At 50.2% G+C, this 21,428-nt stretch overlaps 1 pseudogene; it reads left to right on the forward strand.

The window, feature by feature from the left end:
* Positions 1-856: 856 nt before the first annotated feature.
* Positions 857-20,097, forward strand: LOC123134177 (L-type lectin-domain containing receptor kinase SIT2-like; annotated as a pseudogene).
* Positions 20,098-21,428: the final 1,331 nt, after the last annotated feature.

Consider the following 21,428-nt stretch of genomic DNA (forward strand, 5'->3'; position numbering starts at 1 on the left):
GGTTTTCACCCTGAAGAAGTACGAGCTCTCAAAACAATTCCTTCAGCAAGGCAATTGTCAGGCACAACCAATGAAGGCCAGACCTTAGCTTTTCACCTTGAAAGTCACGGCTTGGTACCCGAGAAGCACCACTAAAAATGAATTCCTCCAGTGCTGCCGCCCCAACTTACACTGCTGCTCCTGAGATTTACCAAACACCTGGCTGACTCCATCACCTTGAAGGCTCCATCCGTCTAACTGACCCTTCGATCTCAGCCACCATGACCTTCTCCACGGTTTTCTATGCCATAGAAATCAAGAAGCCGACATGTCCCATGGTGTCAACAAACAATAGAGCTTCGCGCCACGCCGTCATGGAACCTCATAGGCTGATATGGCGTGCACGACCGAATGTTATCCGATCTAGATATCGCAGGATCTCCGACAGCAATTTCGGAACACGTCGATGACAGAATGAAGGAGGACAGATCATGTAGGACGTCGCCATGATGCGAAAAGAGCACAAGGACATCCATGATCGGAGCCACGCCGCCGCCAGGGAGGGAGAGGAGCTGCGCCCATGGAAAGCCCCGCTGCCACCAGCACTGTCTGGGCTTCGCCCGGCAGAGACCCTCAGCGGCGGCGAGGGAGAGGTGCTGGACAAGAGGGCCGGCGAGACTAGGTTCCCCCGAGCCGTCAGTATGAGCGACGCGGGGGTCTTCTCTTCGTGCCTCCCTGCAAGTCATGGAATACATAGGATATTTCTTCTTCACAGTTCACACCAACATGCTTCACAGTCGATGAAAGTACAACTCCAAAACATTTCGGCAGCCGAGACGTTGCAATGTCAAACCAAGGCTCCTAGCAACAAGAAAGAATGTCCTCCCTTGTACGCCTTCTCTTGACGATCTCCTTGGGCCTAAACCTCGCAGCCTTGATCACCACCGCCAACGACCAATTCATCTACTCTGGATTCAGTGGCTCCAACCTCGCCGTCGACGACACCGCCACCATCACGACAAACGGGCTCCTGGAGCTGACAAATGGCACGGCGTACCAGAAAGGCCACGCGTTCCTCCCGGTCCTTCTCCATCGCCTTCGTGTTCGGCATCGTCTCCGTCTACCCCGACTTCAGCGCCCATGGCATGGCCTTCGTCATCGCCCCCCGGAGGAACTTCTCAGATGCTCTTCCTGCCAAGTATCTGGGCCTCACCAACGTCCACAACGATGGCAACGCCAGGAACAATGTCTTCGCCGTGGAGCTGGACACTATCCAGAGCGTGGAGTTCAAGGACATCTGTTAAACTGTATAGTTAACCGATATGGTTAGTATCTAGGATTGTAGTTATCTTGTATAACAACCTGTACTTATCCACTATGTAAACCCTAGCGATAGCTCCTAGAGGCGCCCTATATAATGCTATCGAGACCACCGGCCTAGGTGTGTCGATCCAATCTATTTCTCCTTGTTTCACATGGTATCAGGCCATCTCGCATAACTGCTCGATGGGTTCTCCCTCCACCGCCGCCATGACCTCCTCGGCTCTTGCCTCTCTGCCCATGCCGTCCGGTCTCGCGGCGTCGCCGTCTTCCGTTGTTCCCCAACCCTCTGCTAGCCTCATTACCGCCAAGCTCACCTCCTCCAACTATCTTCTCTGGAAAGCTCAGATCCTTCCTCCCCTTCGCATCGCCGGTGTCACCGACTATGTCGAGGGCACCACCCCCACTCCTGCTCGCCTCCTCCCGGCCGATGACAAGGGGGAGCGTGCTCCTAATCCGGAGTACGCTACCTGGTCCCGTCAGGATCAAATCATCCTGAGCTACCTGCTTGCCTCGCTCACCGACGATGTGCTTCAGCAGGTCCACCTCTTCGACACCTCCCGCGCCATCTGGGCGCACCTCGAGGAGATGTACGTCACGCATTGCCGCGCCAGTGTGGTGCAGATCAAGATGGACATGATGAATTTCTGCAAGGGCAACCTCTCCATGGTCGACTACTTCACCAAGATCCGCTCCAACGCCGATCAGCTCGTTGCGGCGGGCCGCCCCATGCGAGAGGAGGACATCATCACCGCCTTCATCACCGGCCTCGACAGCGACTATGAGCCACTCATCACGGCTATCACCACCCGCATCGACGTCATGACGCTGGGCGAACTCTACTCCCACGCCATCTCCTTCGAGCGCCGCCGTGAGTATCACGCGGCTCATCTTCAACTTCACACGGGCGGCTCCTCTGTCAACTACGTTGCCCGCGACAACAACGGCAACTCCAACAACCGCGGCAAGGGCAACTACCGCGGCAAGGGTCGCAGCAACTCCGGTGACCGCGGTGACTACAACAACAACAACCGCGGCGGCTACCGCGGTGATCGTGGCGGTGGTGGCAATCGCCAAAACGCGAACGGCAACCGCGGTGGTGGTGACCGCGGTGACCACGATGGTGGCAGTGATGCACGTCTGCAGTGCCAACTCTGCCGGGGCCCTGGGCACTATGCCTGGGAGTGTGCCCAACGCTACAACCACGCCTTCCAACCTCAGCACTCCAAGATGGCGGGTCTAGCAGCTGCGTCACCACCATCCATCCTCGGCGATCCTACCTGGTTCACTGACACGGGGGCCACCAATCACATCACGTCGGACCTGGACCGCCTCACCGTGAGGAAGAAATATCCTGGACAGGACCGCATCCACACTGCCGATGGATCAGGTTTGCACATAGCTCAACATGGTCATGCTCTCCTTCCTACTCCCTCTGCCCATCTCAAACTTCGCAACATACTACATGTTCCAAATGCCGATAAGAATCTCCTTTCTGTTAATTGCCTTGCCACTGATAATCATGCTTATCTAAAATAGTATCCTACTCAATTTCTTATGAAGGATTTGACAACCAAGCGGGTCCTTCTTCGAGGCAGATGTGAAAATGGGCTCTATCCCATTCGGCCCTCACATTCTCATGTCCTGTTCTCAGTTAGGCTCTTTGCTGAAGATTGGCATGCTAGGTTCGGCCATCCATCCACACAAGTTGTTCAACATGTTTTGGCGTCCAATAAATTAGCATCGTCGAGTCGGGCTTTGACCCATGTGTGTAATGCTTGTCAACAAGGCAAAGCACATCAGCTACCTTTTCCTAGATCCTCGAGTGTGTCTTCGTTTCCTTTGGAACTTATTTTTTCAGATGTGTGGGGACCTGCCAAAACCTCTTCTGGTGGGTTCCAATACTATGTTTCATTCATTCATGATTATAGTAAATTTGTGTGGATTTACCTTCTTAAACGAAAGTGTGATGTGTTTGATGTCTTTTGTGATTTTATCACCCATGTTGAACGCCTTCTTTCTCATAAAATCTTGTGTGTTCAATCCGACTGGGTGGGGAATACGAAAAACTTAGCGACACATTTTTTGTCAACTTGGCATTGCTCATCACGTTTCTTGTCCACACACACATCAACAGAATGGCTCGGCCGAAAGGAAGCACCGTCACATTGTTGACATGGGTCTCTCCTTGTTATCGCATGCGTCCATGCCCCTCCGTTTTTGGGACTAGGCGTATTTATCCGCATGTCATCTTATCAACCGATTACCCAGCCGTGTCATTGGCAATATGAGTCCCATGGAAAAATTGTTTTCCACCAAGCCGGACTATGTATCCCTTCGCACGTTCGGGTGTGCATGTTGGCCCAACTTGCGCCCGTATAACACTCACAAACTCGCATTTAGATCACAACAGTGTGTTTTTGTCGGGTACAGTATTCGTCACAAAGGCTACAAATGTCTTCACGTACCTACAGCTCGTATATATATATCACGCGATGTTATCTTTGATGAACAAATTTTTCCCTTTGCCAATGACCAACCCTCTCCAATACCACCTCGCGTTGCTGAACATGCCATTCTTTTATTTCTGTATGAGCACATGAACTATGGTGCATCTGTTTCTCAGACTAATCTGGATGCAGGTACTGCTTCGGTGCAGAAAATCCCTTCCCTGAACTCCCAGGCGGATCCTGTCTCCCGATCCGCCGCAGCATCAGCCTCAGATCACGTGTCGCCTGACGACAGTGACGTGGCGGCAGCCGACCATGTGATGCCAGGCGACAGCGCGCCAGGTGACCGCACCGGGCCCGCGTCTCCGTCGACCGCCAACCCCGTGCCTCCTGAGGGTGAGCGGACCGAGGCGCCTCCCGTGTTGATTTCTGCATGCGCGCGCCCGACCCACACTGTGGCGGGGCCCACCCCTCCGCGGGCTGCTGCGTCCCCTGACTCGCCCAGGCTGCTGTCTAGCTGGCGCCTGCGGAGCGGGTCATTCCCGCTGACGGTGTTGGATCCGAGATGGATCTGGCGGCTGCGCCTGCTTCCTCGTCCGACACGGGATCCCAGGGGGACTCGCCTGCGCGCTCGTCTGCATGCGCCCTGCCTGGATCTTCTGTGGCCACCGGATCCTCTGTTCCGCCTGTGCATACAATGACGACGTGCACGCGTGATCACACTCGCAAACCAAAGCAACGTACAGATGGTACTGTCACGTACAATCCGTCCCGTCATGCCTTCTTGGCCCTGCGGGAACCAGTGGATCATCGTGAAGCTGTTTCATCTCCGGAGTGGCGACTGGCCATGCAACTTGAGCTCGATGCGTTACGACAGAATGGTACCTGGACTTTGGTTCCTCCTCCTCGTGTCAACGTCATTGACTGCAAATGGGTGTTCAAAATCAAACACAAACCAGATGGCACTATTGATTGGTACAAGGCACGTCTGGTTGCAAAGGGGTTCAAACAACGCTATGGCTTGGACTATGATGATACGTTTAGCCCGGTCGTTAAACCTGTCGCTGTGTGTTTTGTTCTATCCATTGCAGTCTCTCGTGGATGGTGTTTGCGTCAGTTGGATGTTCAAAATGCTTTTCTTCATGGCATTCTCCAAGAAGAGGTATACATGCGCCAACCTCCTGGTTTTGTGAATCCCTCGATGCCTCATCATTTGTGCAAACTTCGCAAGGCTCTCTATGGCCTCAAACAGGCTCCTCGAGTGTGGTATTCTCGGCTGAGTTTTAGGCTTCAACAACTTGGTTTTATCGCATCCAAAGCTGACACGTCTCTCTTTGTCTACAACCAAAGTGGTGTTACCATTTTCATGCTTGTGTATGTAGATGACATTATTGTGGCCAGCTCCTCTACCACTGGTATTACCAAGTTACTTGCCGATCTTCAAGCCTCTTTTGCTCTCAAGGATCTCGGCCCCTTGCATTATTTTCTTGGAGTACATGTGGAGTCATCGCCAGAGGGAATTGTTCAGTCTCAGCAGAAGTATATTAGCGACATTCTTCGTTGTGCAAACATGGAGAATTGTAAAGTCTCTACCACGCCCATGTCCTCCAGTGAGAAAATTAGCAAGGAGAGTGGATCACCACTGTCTCAGGAGGATAGCACCAGGTATCGTTGGAGCTCTCCAGTATCTAACACTCACAAGGCCAGATATCTCTTTTGCTGTTAATCGTGTTTGTCAGTTCCTCCATGTACCTACGACTGCACATCTCTCCGCAGCAAAGAGGATTTTGAGATACTTGAAGTATACTCATAGTATGGGCCTATCTATTCGCAAGTCACCCTCTATGTTGTTAAGCTATTTTTTAGATGCAGACTCGGCTGGATGCAGTGATGACCGCCGATTCACAGGTGGCTTTGCAATCTTTCTTGGACCCAACCTTGTCTCCTGGAGTTCAAGGAAGCAAGCTACGGTCTCTAGGTCGATCACGGAATCTGAATATAAGGCACTTGCGAATGGAACAGCTGAAGTAATATGGATACAGTCAGTTCTTGGTGAACTTGGGGTCTTTCTCTCTCGGACTCCTGTTCTGTGGTGTGACAATTTAGGAGCCACTTACCTATCTGCGAATCCGGTATTCCATGCCAGAACCAAGCACATAGAAGTGGATTTCCACTTTGTTCGTGAACGAGTTGCAGCCAAGGCACTTGATGTTCGATTCATATCTTCCAAGGAGAAAGTTGCAGATATATTCACAAAGCCTATAGCTGAGGTGCCGTTTGTCTTAAATAGGCACAATCTGAATCTTTGTGTAGGAAGTTCAGATTGAGGGGGAATGTTAAACTGTATAGTTAACCGATATGGTTAGTATCTAGGATTGTAGTTATCTTGTATAACAACCTGTACTTATCCCCCATGTAAACCCTAGCGGCAGCTCCTAGAGGTGCCCTATATAATGCTATCGAGACCACCGGCCTAGGTGTGTCGATCCAATCTATTTCTCCTTGTTTCACAACATCAATGCCAACCACGTCGGCATCGACATCAACGGATTGCAATCCCTACGGTCATACAACGTCGGCTACTACGATGACGAGAGCAGCGACTTCCGAAGCATGAAGCTCATCAGCCGCGAGGCCATGCAAGTGTGGATTGATTACCACGGGGGGAGGAAGGAGATCAACGTGACACTGGCTCCCTTGGACATGGCCAAGCCTGCTAGGCCACTCCTCTCGGCCAGCTACGACCTCTCCACGGTGCTCCATGAGCTGGTGTATCTCGGGTTCTCAGCGGCCACCGATCGTGTCAATTCACGGCATTTCATTCTTGGTTGGAGCTTGGGCGTGAGCAGACAAGCTCCGGCCATCGACATGGCCAAGCTGCCCAAGTTGCCTCGGGTTGGCCCGAAGCCTCGGTCCAAGGCCTTGGACATCATTCTACCAATAGTCACGGCCACATTTGTACTTGGTTTGGGTGGTATCCTTGTCCTGGTCATGCGGAGGAGATCAAGGTACGCTGAATTGCGGGAAGATTGGGAGATCGAGTTCGGACCACACCGCTTCTTGTACAAGGATTTATTCCGTGCAACTGACGGATTCAAGGACAAGCATCTACTTGGCGTGGGGGGGGGTTTGGAAGGGTATACAGAGGCATGCTTGAGACATCTAAACTGGAGGTTGCGGTGAAGAGGGTGTCTCACGAGTCAAGACAGGGGATGAGGGAGTTCATAGCTAAGATTACAAGCATCGGCCGCATTTGACATCGTAATCTTGTAGAGTTGCTCGGTTACTACCGTCGAGAAGGTGAACTTCTTTTGGTGTACGCCTACATGCCCAACGGAAGCCTGGATAAACATCTACTCCCTTTGTCCCATAATATAAGAGCGTTTTTGACACTACACTAATGTCAAAAACATTCTTATATTATGGGACGGAGGGAGTATATAGCAGTAGGGAGGATCAGCCTACTCTGAATTGGACTTTGAGGTTTCATACCATCAAGGATGTCGCGTCCGGCTTGCTTTATCTGCATGAGAGGTGGGAGAAAGTCGTCATCCACAGAGACATCAAGGCCAGCAACGTGCTCCTCGACAAAGACATGAACGCCCAGCTTGGTGACTTTGGGCTAGCAAGGTTGTACGACCATGGGGCAGACTCACAAACCACGCACGTAGTCGGCACCATGGGTTACTTGGCTCCGGAGCTGATACGCACGGGAAGGGCGTCCCCTCTGACCAACATGTTCGGCTTTGGCATATTTCTTCTTGAGGTTGCATGCGGACATAAACCCATCAAGGAGAATGCGCAAGGCGGACAGATAGCGCTCGTCGACTGGGTGCTGGAGCATTGGCGTGATGGTACGCTCATGGAGACGGTGGACGCGAGGCTCCACCGCGAGTTCGACATCGACCGGGCGGGGTTGGTGCTCACCCTAGGGCTCATGTGCTCACACCCTCTCGCTAGCGCGAGGCCTGGCATTGTACAAGTCATGCTGAAAGGATCGATATGGTTGACTAGAGGGGGGGTGAATAGGCAACTAACAATTTTTAGACTCTTCTTTAACAAATTAAAACTTGCAATGAAATAGGTTGTCTAGATGTGCAACTACGTGGACAACCTATATGATGCAAAGACAATAAGCACACAAGCAAGCAATGGATATAACTCAAGTAAGCTTGCAAAAGTAAAGGGTTAAGATAACCAAGAGTGGAGCCGGTGGAGACGAGTATGTGTTACCGAAGTTCCTTCCTTTTAAGGGGAAGTACATCTCCGTTAGAGCGGTGTGGAGGCACAATGCTCCCCAAGAAGCCACTAGGGCCACCGTAATCTCCTCACGCCCTCACACAATGCGAGATGCCGTGATTCCACTATTGGAGCCCTTGAAGGCGGCAACCGGACCTTTACAAACAAGATTGGGGCAATCTCCACAACACTTGGAGGCTCCCAACAACACCACGAAGCTTCACCACAATGGAGTATGGCTTCGAGGTGACCTCAACCGTCTAGGGTGCTCAACACCCAAGAGTAACAAGATCCGCTAGGGATAAGTGGGGGGAATCAAATTTCTCTTGGTGGAAGTGTAGATCTGGGCCTTCTCAACCAATCCCGAGCAAATCAACAAGTTTGATTGGCTAGGGAGAGAGATCGGGCGAAAATGGAGCTTGGAGCAACAATGGAGCTTTGGGGGAAAGAGGTAGGTCAACTTTGGGGTATAAGACCCCTTTATATAGTGGGAAGAACAATCCAACCATTATCCCACTCACCAGCCCCGCACAGAGCGGTACTACCGCTAGGGAAGGGCGGTACTACCGCTCCGGGCGGTACTACCGCTCGACCCAGCGGTACTGCCGCGCTGCCTGGGGCCCTGACCCCAGGGCGGTACTACCGCCAGGGAAGAGCAATACTACCGCTCCGGGCGGTACTACCGCTTCGACCCAGCGGTACTGCCGCGCTGCCCAGGGCCCTGGCACCAGGGCGGTACTACCGCTAGGGAAGGGCGGTACTACCGCTTAGAGCGGTACTACCGCCCCTACTACCTCCCTTAGTGCCGCAAAACCCAACACGAAAAATTTGTTCGAGAATCGAGGCGGAAGTAGCCCAGACGCACAGCGGTACTACGGCCGAAACACCCAAACGGTACTACCGCTCTGAGAGCGGTACTACCGCTGTGGAGTTTCAGCGGTACTACTGCTGTGGACGCGGTACTACCGCTAGGGCAGAGCAGAGCATAGTAAGGGGAAAACGGCAGCTCCAGAGATGCGGAAGGAAAGACGATGGGTGTGATAATGATGTGTACGTGTGATTCCACCCAAGTCTTACCAAAACGGATCCCCTCTTGATAGTACGGTGACTCCTACGAAACTAGTCCACCAACAACGGAACGAAGGAGCTACACCGTCTTGAATTACAACACCGAGGGGAGGAAATCGTCTCGTGCCAATGGATGAAACTCTGAAAGAACTAAACGCACACGATTAGTTCGCACAAGCATTGTCATCAATCACCAAAACATATTGGGAATAAATATGCCCTTACAATCTCCCCCTTTTTGGTGGATTGATGACAATACGGGATTTGCACAATATGATAGATAAAGGATAAGCGCAAAAGCACAAACGTCCTAAAATGTAGAAGGGCTCCCCCTGGATGTGTGCTACCTAGAAAAGTGCTTTGGACTGCACGGCGCAGATGCCAGGATCAATGCTCCCCCTACATTTTAGAGACCAACTACCTAAGCAAGATATGAGAGCAACATATATATAACAGGATAAGCATGGAACTCATAAGCTAGATAGACATAGATAATGATACGGAAAGATAAGGTAGCATATGTCTCACACCATATGACTCGAGCTTAGGTCTTACTGACAGAGCCAGAACTTAGGTCTCACTGACACAAACCAAATAAAGCAACAAGCGAAAGCACAAACACAAACGACGGAGGACACAAAACGCAAATCCCTAAACTCTCTCCCCCTTTGGCATCGAAACACCAAAAAGGAGAGGGAGTGTTGCTACGGCTCCAGGTGAAGGCAAACGATGGACACCCATCAGATCTCAGAGGGATCATCTGCGTTACCATCGTCAGCCGGGAAGTGCTCAGCATCAGAATCAGTCCAGGGGCAGTGCTGCTGAATCCACTCCTCCTCCTCGGTAAGCTGATCCTCAGAACCACTAATCACAACAGCACCCATCTGACGCATGAGCTCCTTGTGGCGACCTCGGGCCTTCTTCTCAGCCACATGAGTCATGTACTGACCGTGAGACTCCATGCAAAACAGCTTCTTCACCTTGATCTTGAGCTTCTTGGCCCAAGAGGGCTCTGCCTCAGAAGGCACGTAGTCATCATCTTCATCCTCAGCCTCAGCCCCAAACTCCTCCTCAGTCTCCATGGCAGCAGCAGATGAAGGAACTCCAGTCCTAGGGGCCTGAGTGCCCCAGTTATCCTTCTTCCTCAGACGCTTGACATCGTGAGAAACCAACTCTCCAATCTCCAGCACCACCTTGGGATAGACACGATCCCAGGCCTTCTCAATGAGCAGCATAATGAATGGACCATAAATCGGGCACTTGCGCTCGGAGATAGCAGAAACCAGCTCAGACCACATAACATGAGAGATATCCAAGGACTCTCCGGTGATATGCCCCTTCTCCCGCTGACAGAAGAGAAGCATGTCCACGAGATAAGAGTGAACCTGGTCCAGATTCCCGATGCGAGGGAAAAGAGTCTCTCTGAAGATACGGTGAAGAAGTCCAGATAGGCAGGCAGCTCATAGGTCTCCTTCTTTGTCTCATGGTTGATCCTCAGAGTGCAGTAGGGCCACAGAGCTTGCTTGTGAGTGGCATTGGCGCGACGGTGGGGGCGAAAGCCGACAGAAGACTCAAGTCCAAGATCTTCCACCCCAATCAACTGCATGAAAGCTTTCCACTTGAGTGACAGCAACTTGCCATTTGTCATCCAAGTCAGAGTCCTGTCCTCATCGGTCCCAAGGTGAACCGTGGCATAGAATTGGGCCACAATATCAGCATCATAGTCCTTGTTCAATTGCATGATCCTGAGAATGTTCATCTGAGTGCACATCTGAAGAGCTTCACCAAAGTAGTCAGGATCATTCTCCATATGCTCGGTGTCGATGGAGTGCACGTTGACATATAGATTCTTCTTGGCTTTGAGAACATCAAAATAGATGGCAAACTGGAACTTGTTCCAGAACGGACGGTTGACCAAAGTGGGATCTTGGTCGACCTCATACGGGTTGCGACGGCGCCTTGCCCAGAACTCCTTGGGCGGCATTTCTGGCACGGTTTTGCTTGACTTTGGCTTGACCCCAGGCTTCTTCTGCAGTTGGGGAGGAGGTGGAGCACTAGAAGATCCTCCGGCAGGCTCAGTGGTGCGGTAGCGCTTGGACGAGGCACGACCGGGGTTGACACGATGAGCCTGATGCTCAGGAACATCATCACCTGGAACCACACACACAAACACACAAACAACCAGAAAGAACGAGCGTAAGCCACAAACACGAACAAAAAGATCACTGAGAGGTAGGAGGATGATGGAACTGGGTAGAGGGCGGTAGTACCGTGACCCTTGAGCGGTAGTACCGCTCCAAGCGGTAGTATCGCTCTGGAGAGAGCGGTAGTACCGCTCGAGGCGGTAGTACCGCTCTTGGAGAGCGGTAGTACCGCTCGAGGCGGGGAAACAGCAGTTTCCAACTACCGTGGTCAGATCCGGTACTACCGTCCTACCAAATTCAAAAATACTCCAACCAAACACTAATCTAAACAGTCTAGAAGCATTCTCCATCCTACTCAAGCCTAGATCTGGACAAAACTCTAGAGATGCAACTGCTATTGCCCCAAGAACGCTAGATTGGAAATCTAGACAAAAGGAACCAGGGAACGGGGGCAATACCAGCATCCATGGCAAGAGGACAAGGTGGGGATCGATTCCACCGAAGGAAGCGGAGAGGAGCGCCCCAGAGAGGGAGATCCGCCGGAGCCCTCCCGCGGCACCGGTTGCTGAAGAGAGAGACGAACAGGGCGAAGGGGTGAGCGAATGGGTATGGGGGAGAAGAAACTCCCCCTACCCCCGATATAACCCCCAGCCCGCGCCTCACAGCGGTAGTACCGCTCTGGAGGGCGGTAGTACCGCTGGGAGCGGTAGTACCGCTCTGGAGGGCGGTAGTACCGCTCTGGAGGGCGGTAGTACCGCTGGGAGCGGTAGTACCGCTCTGGAGGGCGGTAGTACCGCTGACCGCTCGCCACCAGCGGTAGTACCGCTTCAGCAACCACGCTGCTTCTAGACCAACGGCTAACGCTCAAAAAGAAACGGAAAGCAAAGTCAAAAGGACGAGAGGACCGACGCGGCAACACACACACACACACACACAACAGACCAGAAACAACTCAAACACAAACAACCACACGAAACAGAGCAAGCTCTGGCCTCTCTCAGGAGAGGCGGTGGCCGGAGCCACCTATGTTTGAGTCAAATGGTATGGCACCGCGAAGAATTATCCTTGGGCCCATGACCAAAACTCGTCTTTGAAGCACACGTACCATCAAAAATGGCTATTGTGAAAGAGTTGATTGTTTTATGCATAATGGGGGGAGGGAAAGTTCATTGAGAGAACAACACTCCCCCTATGTCCATGCCTACATCTAAACTAGATACCAAGTTGAGTGAGGTGGGGTGTGCAAGGGTTCAAGTCACATTGCTCGAATCAATGATATTTAGCTCATGCCTTAACTCGCGAAATCTTGCTTCATCCAAGGGCTTTGTGAAAATATCTACAAGGTTATCATGAGTGTTGACATACTTGAGCTCGATCTCTCCTCGCCTAATGTGATCCCGGATGAAGTGATACCGAATCTCAATGTGCTTCGTCTTGAAGTGTTGCACCGGGTTGAGAGAAATCTTGATGGCACTTTCGTTGTCACACCAAAGAGGCACTTTGTCACAAATGACATCGTATTCCTTTAAAGTTTGCCTCATCCACAAGATTTGTGCACAACAACTACCGGCAGCCACATATTCTGCTTCGGTGGACGAGAGAGACACACAACTTTGCTTTTTGGAAGACCAACTCACCAAAGAGCACCCAAGAAACTGGCACCCTCTGGAAGTGGACTTCCTATCCACTTTGTCTCCCGCCCAATCGGAATCCGTAAACCCTTCAAGATTAAAGTTTGCCCCTCTTGGGTACCATAAGCCAAAGTTTGGGGTATGAGCCAAATATCGAAAGATTCGCTTGACAGCCACAAAGTGACTTTCCTTCGGTGCAGCTTGAAACCGTGCACACATCCCCACACTCAACATGATATCTGGTCTAGATGCACAAAGGTAAAGCAAGGAGCCAATCATGGAGCGATATACCTTTTGATCCACCACTTTACCATTGGGATCAATGTCAAGTTGGCACTTGGTGGGCATTGGAGTAGAAGCCGGCTTGACATCACTTAACTTGAATCTCTTGAGCATGTCTTGAGTGTATTTTGCTTGATTGATGAAGGTACCTTCTCTTCTTTGTTTGATATCAAAACCAAGGAAGAACTTCAACTCTCCCATAGAAGACATCTTGAACTTAGAGGTCATGAGAGTGGCAAATTCTTCATTGAAAGCTTTGTTAGGGGAACCAAAGATAATGTCATCAACATATAGTTGGCATACAAACAACTCCCCTTTGACCTTCTTAGTAAAAAGAGTAGGATCGATTAGCCCCACTTCAAATCCACGATCTTGTAACAACTCGGTAAGGTGGTCATACCACGCACGTGGGGCTTGTTTAAGGCCATAGAGCGCCTTATCGATTTGATACACATGATCTGGGAAGAAGGGATCCTCAAACCCGAGGGGTTGCTTGACATAGACCAACTCATTAATAGGACCATTAAGAAAAGCACTTTTAACATCCATTTGTTGCAACTTAAAGTTGTGATGGGAAGCATAAGCAATCAACAAATGAATGGATTCAAGATGAGCAATGGGAGCAAAGGTTTCACCGTAGTCAATACCCTCGACTTGGGAGTAGCCTTGTGCTACCAATCTTGCCTTGTTGTGAATGATGTTTCCATGAGCATCTTGCTTGTTCTTGAAGATCCACTTGGTTCCAATGATGTTATGGTTCCCAGAAGGCCTTGGCACCAATCTCCACACCTTGTTGTACTCAAAGTTGTTGAGTTCTTCATGCATGGCGTTGAGCCAATCCGAGTCTTCGAGCGCCTCATAGACCTTATGGGGTTCAACACAAGAGACAAACGCATGATGTTCACAATAGTTTGCTAACTATCTACGAGTGCTTACCCCCTTCCTTAGGCTTCCAACCACATTCTCCATGAGATGACCTTTGGTGGTGAGTTTGGAAGCAATCTTCGCGGCACGACGCTCCAATTCCTCCTCGGATGTTGAAGGAGGAGGGTTCACTTGATCATCTTGAGCGTCGTCATGAGTTTGTTCTTGATCTTGAGCTTGCTCATGATCTTGAACTTGCTCGAGGGGAAGAACTTGACCTTGGGCATCATGTGGTTCATCACCATCTTGTGATTGATCTTGCCCTTGGTCTTGTTCCTTAGGTTGAGGGCCTTCACTTTGTTCTTCGGAAGCGTGTGGGTCTTGAGTAGGTGAAGGCTCCACCGAGGTGGAGCATTGTCCTTCTCCTTCGGCCACAAGGGGTTCCTCAATGGGTAGGATATGACCAATACCCATTCTTCTTATGGATTGGGGAGGAATTTCATCACCTACATCACAAGTACCACTTTGCTCCACTTGGGAGCCGTTATTTTCATCAAACTCTACGTTACACGTTTCCTCAATGAGCCCATTGGACTTGTTGAGAACACGGTAAGCATGAGAGTTTGTAGCATAACCAAGAAATATGCCCTCATGAGCTCTAGCCTCGAATTTAGACAAACGAACACCTTTCTTGAGAATGAAACACTTACACCCGAACACCCGGAAGTACTTGAGATTGGGCTTGTTCCCAGTGAGTATCTCATACGGAGTTTTGTTCAAGCCTTTGCGGAGATAGAGCCGATTCGATGCATGACAAGCTGTGTTGATGTCCTCGGCCCAAAAGTTGTATGGAGACTTGAACTCCGCCATCATGGTTCTTGCCGCATCCATCAACGTCTGGTTCTTCCTCTCCGCGACACCATTTTGTTGAGGGGTATATGGTGCAGAATATTGATGCTTAATCCCTTCATCACTAAGAAACTCATCCAAGGTGTAGTTCTTGAACTCGGTGCCGTTGTCACTTCTTATTGTCAAGATCTTTGCATTGTGTTGACATTGAGCTTCATTTGCAAAGTCGATAACGGTTTGTTGAGTCTCACTCTTCCTCTTGAAGAAGTATACCCAAGTGTATCTTGAATAATCATCCACTATCACCAAGCAATACTTTCTACCCCCAAGACTATCAAAGGATGGGGGCCCAAAGAGGTCCATGTGGAGGAGCTCCAAGGGTCTCTTCAAGTAGATGATAGTCATGGGAGGGTGAGTCGTCTCATGAAGCTTTCCTTCGATACAAGCACTGCAAACACGATTTTTGGCAAAACTAACATTCGTTAGTCCATGAACATGGTCCCCCTTGAGAAGACTTTGCAAAGATCTCATATGGACGTGGGCTAAACGGCGATGCCAAAGCCATCCCACATCAACTTTAGCCATTAGACATGTCGCGGTCTTAGTGGGTTGCTCCGAGAAGTTAACCACATAGAGACCATTCTCGACATGCCCAACAAAGGCTACTTTAAGAGTCTTGCTCCACAAGTGGGCCACGGTATCAATATCAAAGAAGGTGGCAAAACCCATGAGTGCGAGTTGACGAACGAAAAGTAAATTGAATGCAAGGGACTCAACAAGCATGACTTTCTCGATCGTTAGATCATGAGAAATGACAACCTTGCCAAGACCCAATACCTTAGAATGTGAGGCATCACCCCATTCGACATTGGTGGGCATAGATGGGATCTTGTGCACATCCACCACCAAGTCCTTGCTCCCGGTCATATGATTTGTTGCTCCACTATCGAGCAACCATGATCCCCCACCGGAAGCAAACACCTACAAGAGATCAATGCTTGGTTTTAGGTACCCATTGAGTAATGGGTCCTTTGATGTTAGTAACAAGGGTCTTAGGAACCCAAATAGACCATTCAATGTACCAACAAATTTAGCATAAACATGCCCATCACTAGCACGGCACAACACATAAGACGGGTTAAAGTCGCCGGCTTTGTTGGTAGAGATGGCTTTGCGCTCTTTGGCATCACCACTCTTCCCATTGTTCTTCTTCTCCTTAGGAGCACCTTCTCCCTCCCTCACAAAGGTTTGCGTGAGCGAAGGAGGTCGATCGGTCTTGCTCTTCTTCTCCTTGTTCTTCTTCTTGTTCTTGGATTTGGGTGAGAACCCAACTCCCTCCTTGCCCACAACTTCCTTTTGATTGCTCAAAAGGTCATTTAGGTTCTTCTCGCCTTGTATGCATGACACAAGACCTTTCTCGAGTTGTTCCTTCAACTTGGCATTCTCCTCCACAAGATGCACATGCTCACAACAAGGGTTAGTAGCATTTGCATTATCAATTAAGACCATGTGAGGAAATGTGGCCTTTTCCTTAGTTAGCTTAACTTGGAGTTGAGCATGAGACTCCTTGAGGGTAGCATGAGCACCTTTCAATACCTTGTGGGCCTTGTCAAGTACATCAAACTCCTCCATGAGTCTAACATGACCAACTCCAAGCTTAGCCTTCTCGGAAGCTAGAACACGAGACACAACAAGAGCATGATCAAGATCTTTCTTTAGTTTAGCATGACCATCGTTGTGTGACTCCTCAAGAGCCAAACGATGCTCACGCTCTTCCTCAAGAGCATTAGAGAGATCCGATATCTCATCGGCATAGTCACGACTATGACTTTCCATCTTAGAGATGGTTTCTTCATGAGCCTCGATCATGTCATTGGCTTCACCAAGTTGTTCCAAGAGAGCAACGAAGTGCTTCTTGGATTTGCCCTTGAGCTTACTCATGAAGGACTCAAATTCATTGATCTCCTCATTAGACCCCTTACCATTATCAAAATCATCCGTTGAAGGAGGGTTAGGAATAATGGTGGTTTTGATGTTGGAGGTTACCTTGTTGGTGGCCTTAGCCATGAGGCACTTGGCGGTGATGTTCTCGTTAGGTGCATCGAAGAGAGACACGCGGGGAGTTGTGGCAATGGCAACGGATGCCATGGCCATTGTTTCACCATCTTCATCATCATCGTCATCCTCACGGTATTCTTCTTGAACCGCCAACCCGCGAGACGGAGTCTTGTTGGTGAAGTTGTTCTTGTTTGGGAAGGACTTGGCTTTGTCTTTTCGGATGAACTTGCCACCATTGTCTTCCCACTTCTCGTAGGGACAATCCGCAACGAAATGGCTAACATTGCCACAGTTGAAACAGGTTCTAACTCGTTGCTTCCCTTTGAGGCCACTTGAGTTGTTCTTGTTGAAGTTGGGTCTTGTATTCTTCTTACTCCAAAACTGTCTTGAGGCAAGAGCCATGTGCTCATGATAATCATACTTCGTGTCCTCGGGGTTGCTCTCCTCATCTTCCTCTTCTTCTTCTTCTTCCACACTAGCCTTGGCCTTCAAGGCAAGATTGGGCTTCTTTGCCCTTTGGGAACGGAGCACCACATTGTCGGCGGTCTTGTCCAAGATGCTCATTGCAACAAACTCATCCAACACTTCACTCGAGGTCATGGAGTGGAAGTCCAGTCTTTGGCGAATGACGGAGGACATGGCCTTATTGTAGGGCATCATGGCCTTGAGGAACTTGCGCTTGATCCAGTTGTCATCCGTGTCCTTGCTTCCATGATCTCAGAGTGCGACCGCGAGTTTGGTCACTCTTCGAAAGAGCTCACGAGGTTCTTCATCCTCCTTCATTGCAAACTCATCGGCTTCATCTTGCACCACTTCATAGTTGGAGCGTTGAATGCTAGCACTTCCTCGATAGAGACACTCGACACACTTCCATGCTTCTTTAGCCATGGCATGAGGTCGAAGATGAGGGAGATCTTCGGGGAGGATTGCATCTTGGATGATGAAGAGAGCACTTTCATTGAATTGATTGTCCACTTCTTCTCGAGGGGTGAAGTTGCTTGGATCATGAGGATAGAAACCTTCTTCAATAATTCTCCAAAGGTTAGTGTTCACATGTTTTAAGTGACGCTTGAAGTGATAGAGCCAAGCATCAAAATCTTCATTTTTCACATATTTAGGAGGAGGACCGGCATGATTCAAATGAGTAGAGGGGATCGGTCCTCTATACACCGGGGGTTCCACATGGGCAAAGATCTCGGTGCCATTTCTACCACTAGTAGATGGACTCTTTTCATTGTTAGCTTCCCCCTTATCGGAGTTAGCATCCGTCACCTTGTTAGTGGGATCACCCACTTTCATTGGTGAGGTAGATAGTTTAAGTCCCTCTAGAAATTCAGTAAACATGCCTTTAACCTCGGCCGTCATGGAGGTTTTCAATGTGTCTAAAGCCACATTGAATTCCTCACGTGAGACCAAGGTTCCCCCTTCGGCCGAAGACGAGATGGGATTCACACCGGAGTGTTCCTCCGCACCGTCGTTGACGTCAACCATACTCTTCGGATGGCAAAGTCCTTAATAAAGAGATGCGGCTCTGATACCAATTGAAAGGATCGATATGGTTGACTAGATGAGGGGTGAATAGGCAACTAACAATTTTTAGACTTTTCTTTAACAAATTAAAACTTGCAATGAAATAGGTTGTCTAGATGTGTAACTACGTGGACAACCTATATGATGCAAAGACAATAAGCACACAAGCAAGCAATGGATATAACTCAAGTAAGCTTGCAAAAGTAAAGGGTCAAGATAACCAAGAGTGGAGCCAGTGGAGACGAGGATGTGTTACCGAAGTTCCTTCCTTTTAAGGGGAAGTACATCTCCGTTAGAGCGGTGTGGAGGCACAATGCTCCCCAAGAAGCCACTAGGGCCACCGTATTCTCCTCACGCCCTCACACAATGCGAGATGCCGTGATTCCACTATTGGAGCCCTTGAAGGCGGCAACCGGACCTTTACAAACAAGGTTGGGGCAATCTCCACAACACTTGGAGGCTCCCAACAACACCACGAAGCTTCACCACAATGGAGTATGGCTTCGAGGTGACCTCAACCGTCTAGGGTGCTCAACACCCAAGAGTAACAAGATCCGCTAGGGATAAGTGGGGGGAATCAAATTTCTCTTGGTGGAAGTGTAGATCTGGGCCTTCTCAACCAATCCCGAGCAAATCAACAAGTTTGATTGGCTAGGGAGAGAGATCGGGCGAAAATGGAGCTTGGAGCAACAATGGAGCTTTGGGGGAAAGAGGTAGGTCAACTTTGGGGAAGAATACCCCTTTATATAGTGGGAAGAACAATCCAACCATTATCCCACTCACCAGCCCCGCACAGAGCGGTACTACCGCTAGGGAAGGGCGGTACTACCGCTCCGGGCGGTACTACCGCTCGACCCAGCGGTACTGCCGCGCTGCCTGGGGCCCTGACCCCAGGGCGGTACTACCGCCAGGGAAGAGCGGTACTACCGCTCCGGGCGGTACTACCGCTTCGACCTCGCGGTACTGCCGCGCTGCCCAGGGCCCTGGCACCAGGGCGGTACTACCGCTAGGGAAGGGCGGTACTACCGCTTAGAGCGGTACTACCGCCCCTACTACCTCCCTTAGTGCCGCAAAACCCGACATGAAAAATTCGTTCAAGAATCGAGGCGGAAGTAGCCCAGACGCACAGCGGTACTACGGCCGAAACACCCACCGCTGTGGAGTTTCGGCGGTACTACCGCTGTGGACGCGGTACTACCGCTAGGGCAGAGCAGAGCATAGTAAGGGGAAAACGGCAGCTCCAGAGATGCGGAAGGAAAGACGACGGGTGTGATAATGATGTGTACGTGTGATTCCACCCAAGTCTTACCAAAACGGATCCCCTCTTGATAGTACGGTGACTCCTACGAAACTAGTCCACCAACAACGAAATGAAGGAGGTACACCGTCTTGAATTACAACACCGAGGGGAGGAAATCGTCTCGTGCCAATGGATGAATCTCTAAAAGAACTAAACGCACACGATTAGTTCGCACAAGCATTGTCATCAATCACCAAAACATATTGGGAATAAATATGCCCTTACACATGCGCTATCTCACCGGTGTTACGCCCCTCCCTGAGCTCTCACCAACAGACGTGTTCGCCTTGATGCAAAACCAAGGGTTTGACGCATCCGCCATGTCGTATCCTGATTTGACGTCAAGCTTTGGCACAATTTCTAGCCTCTCAGGAGGAAGATAACTTCAGTGCTAGTTTAATTCGCGGGTTTTATAAAGTACTAAGTGGCTGGGTCACCGACCATAAGCAAAAAGAGGACATCATCCATAACCACTTTGCCGAGATCATGGGCAGCGCAAGCTCGAGCTCCGTTGACCTTAATTGGGATGAGCTTAATATCCAGTCGCATGACTTGGATGATCTCGGTGATCCCATCACTGAGGATGAGGTTTTGGCGGCCATAAAAGCAATGCTGGGGGACAAGGCTCCCGGGCCGGATGGCTTCACGGGCATCTTCTTCAAACGTTGTTGGGAAATTATTAAGCATGATCTCATGCGGGTCATCCAGAGCTTTGAATCGCTCCACACATCCCACTTGCAATGGCTCAACTCTGCCAATGTGGTGCTTTTGCCCAAGAAGGAGGGGCGGAGGGCGTCTCTGACTATAGGCCTATTAGTCTTGTCCATGCTGTGGCCAAGATTATCGCCAAGATTCTTTCCCTGTGGCTTGCCCCTCACATGGACGTTCTCGTCTCCAATGCCCAAAGTGCTTTCATAAAGAAGAGGAGTATCCATGACAACTTCATGTATGTGCGCAATTTTGCGAGACGGTTGCACAAGCGCAAGACTTCAGCCCTCCTCTTCAAGCTTGACATTAGAAAAGCTTTCGACTCGGTCAAATGGGAATACATCCTAGATTTATTACAATGCAAGCGGTTCCCTTGCAAATTCCGGAATTGGATCGCTGCTCTTCTATCATCTTCCTCTTCGCGCGTTCTCCTCAATGGGCTTCTGGGCCCCCCGATCAAGCACGGCCGCGGGTTTCGCCAAGGGGACCCAATTTTACCTCTACTGTTCGTCCTTGCAATTGACCCCCTTCAACATATCCTCGACATCGCAACTCACAAGGGCATCATCCATAGGATCCGCAGCCGCGGAGTCATGATGAGAACCTCCCTCTATGCAGATGACGCGGCCATCTTCATGGCCCCAATCAAGAAGGACATTCATAACCTCTCAGTCATCCTAAGGGGTTTCGGCGAGGTGACAGGACTCTGCACCAACTTTTGCAAGAGCTCGGTTGTGCCCATTCGATGCAACCACCTTCCTCTGGAGCATATTCTGAGTAGTATTCCGGCGACCCGCGCCGCTTTCCCAATCAAATATTCTCAGTTCGACAACTTCGGAAGGTCGACTTCCAGTATCTTGAAGACAAGGCGGCCGGAAAATTAGTAACTTGGGAGGGACAAAGCATCACAACTATTGGGCGCACTACCCTTGTCAGATCGGTCATCACCTCTCAAGCGGTCTTCTCCATCACATCTCTCATTGTGCCATAGGGCACACTTCATAAT

Source organism: Triticum aestivum, chromosome 6B (genome assembly GCF_018294505.1).
Source record: "Triticum aestivum cultivar Chinese Spring chromosome 6B, IWGSC CS RefSeq v2.1, whole genome shotgun sequence".
Lineage (NCBI taxonomy): Eukaryota > Viridiplantae > Streptophyta > Magnoliopsida > Poales > Poaceae > Triticum > Triticum aestivum.